The sequence below is a fragment of the Triticum dicoccoides genome, chromosome 7A (assembly GCF_002162155.2).
Source record: "Triticum dicoccoides isolate Atlit2015 ecotype Zavitan chromosome 7A, WEW_v2.0, whole genome shotgun sequence".
Lineage (NCBI taxonomy): Eukaryota > Viridiplantae > Streptophyta > Magnoliopsida > Poales > Poaceae > Triticum > Triticum dicoccoides.
Window position 1 is genome coordinate 438,228,134 of NC_041392.1, and position 2,767 is coordinate 438,230,900.

The window sequence follows — 2,767 nt, forward strand, 5'->3', positions numbered from 1 at the left end:
TGCACGAGTTCGGGATACTAGGGTACCCCTACTCTAGTACACCGACAGGAGCCCCCAGGCCTGGGCCATACACGGTGCCGAGCGCTGTTGGCCCAGGCCCAAAACAGTGCACGGGCACGCGCGGCCTAGGTCACGCCGCATATCTCTCCGCTCCCACCGCGCACGCCCAGAACGGCACGCGTCAAACATGGCGTCGTGGGTGACGCGGACGGCGTGCGCGGGGCTAAGCCCTTCGAGCATGCGTCAGGCCACGATGATGGGGACGGTTCACGCCCTCCTCCCTAAATGGAGGTAGGCGTGGGGGCGTGGTGCATTTACTGGACGGGGCCGGTGCGCGGTTTTTGGGACGTCCACTCCCCGCGATCACGGGGCGGAGCGAGGCCGCCTCACCTGTCGCCTTGGTTCTGCATCTCCGCCACGCGGCTCCCATGCGCTCGGGGTCGCGGACGGTGGAAGTGGGAAACTGGGCCGTCGCGAGCAGAGGCAGCGGGTTAGCCTCGACTCCCTGCTCTTCCCGTGCCTTGATTCGCTGAGCGGGGCGGCCGAGCCCCCACCTCGCTCCTTTATAAAGAGCGGGAGGGGAGCGCAGAAACCCGCACTCTCTCATCTCCTCCTTTCTTCAGCTTCTGCTCCCCTTTCTCTCATCCGCCATGGAGAAAGGGAACCCAGGCCCTTCATCGGTGGCGGCGAGCGTCGCCGCCAGACAGCGCATCTCTCCCTCTTCCGCGCCCGTGGTGGCAGAGCCAGCCATAAGGGGAAGAGGGAGGGGGCGAGGTCGCGGACGAGGTCGAGGACGAGGTCGAGGCGCTCGGGGAAGAGGCGGACGGGGCGGCGCGTCAGCTTCACCTCCGCCGGCGGCTCCTCCCCCCACGGCGGTCCATATAGGGGACGACCCTTGCGAGTTCTTTGTCAGGCTTCGCCGGGCGCCTCGTCGTCGCCTCCGGCTTCCAGCTCCGTTTGCGCACGCGATGGAGTTGGACCCGCCCGAGACACTGAGACTGCACATGAGGGGCTGTGGGATCAGCGGCACGCGAGTCCGTGTTGTATTCCCAGCCCCTAATGTGATGTATCTTGATCGAGGGTGGAAGACATTCGCCCGCATCCACAGCTTGATGGAGGGGTTTACCCTCCATTTTAAGTTGATGGAGGGCGATCTCCTCTCCGTCAAGGTCTTCGGGTGCTTCGGCACTCGGGCGAAGTGCTGCGTGGACAGCTCCTCTGACAGCGAAGGCTCCTCCTCGAGCGAGAGTGACGAGGAGGAGAGTGACAGCGACGACGAGGGTAGCGGGCGGCGGGGTAGCGGGTCCGACTAGGCGTCGGGCGCCGCTTCGCGCGGCACCGGCGGCCCCATCATCCGTGTCGCCGGCTCCTTGAATTCCCCGGGGTCGTCTCCTTGGGCGGCTGGCGTAGGGAGGCTGCAGAAGGGGAAGAGGGCTGGCGACAAGCCCGTCAGGTCGGAGTACGAGGGCGTGGTGCCCTCGACAGCGTGCTGACGTCCTGCCGCCCCGTCTTTGAGCCCCGCTTCCAGCGCCGCCATCGCCATCCAGCCCTCGGACGGCCCCCGGGATGTTCTCTTGGTGTCTTCTGGCACCCGTAGCTCGCCTAGGCGCTCCTTTTGCCCTTTTCGCCTCCTTGACCTGCCTCCTGAAGCGAGGGACAGGAAAGGGATTACGGGCATCTTATCTTTTTAATTTGTAAGCCTTCGGCCCTTAGCTGTATCTAGAACTTGTAATCCTCTCTTTCATGTTTTTCATCCTCTATGGACTGTACCTGAGTGGGATGTTTTTTAATGAAAAGGGGATGCTTGCCGGGTTATTTGTCTCGTGAGTTGAACCCACGCCAAGGAGCAAATCCTTGGTGTCCCTGGGACAGACATTTCATCTCCCGGCAACAAGCCCCGCCGCCTTCCCACGTCGCTCGACCTTTCTCACGCCTTTGACGGAGGCGGGAACGAGGTGGGTGTGGTCTCCTCGTTTCATCCCTTTGCTGCCGCGACTACGACCAAACTTGGCCCCGGGAACGAGCCCCAGGGCCTAGAGTTGAGGGAGCACGACAGTTTTCGGGAAGAAACGCGGTTTCGCATTCCCCAGTCCATAAGAGGATGCATGATGAGGGATGAAAGACTTATCTAATATTGCAGCCCCCGGCAACTCTGGTTTGCTGTGGACGATTCTTGGCACTCGCAGCCCCCAGCGATACTGGCTTGCCGGGGCCCAGGTGCCGTCCGTTTTCTTCTTCTCTTGTCGCTGCCAGTCATGTCATGGGAACACTTTATTAGAGGCGCAACAAGTTATTTTTGTGATATAACTCTATCTTAGGCAAACAATTGTTGTGTTACTTCCTTTACTCGACTCTTGGCTTTGTATGGTTCTGCCCTACGCTTTCTAGGGAAACTTGCCGGCGCAGGTACCCTTGCCGCGAGCACCGAGTGCGGAACTTCAGCAGCCTGCTGGTGAGGTCGCTACCGACAAGCAACCTTGTCGCAACTAGTTGCAGCTCACTTAAGTTGTTGAGCAGACTCGAAACAAAGTAAGGGCGCTAGCGGCTCACTTAAGTTGCTGAGCGGACTCGAAGCAAAGTAAGGGCGCTAGCAGCTCACTTAAGTTGTTGAGCGGACTCGAAACAAAGTAAAGGCGCAACTAGCTACGAGTTGGTTCCTCCGCGCATAGGTTTTCCATACAAAGCACGGTCGTTCAAGGAAAATAACTCAAAAACTTAAAAAACTGATTGCTCAAGCTTTAGCAACTTAGCTTTTCTGTCGTCTGCT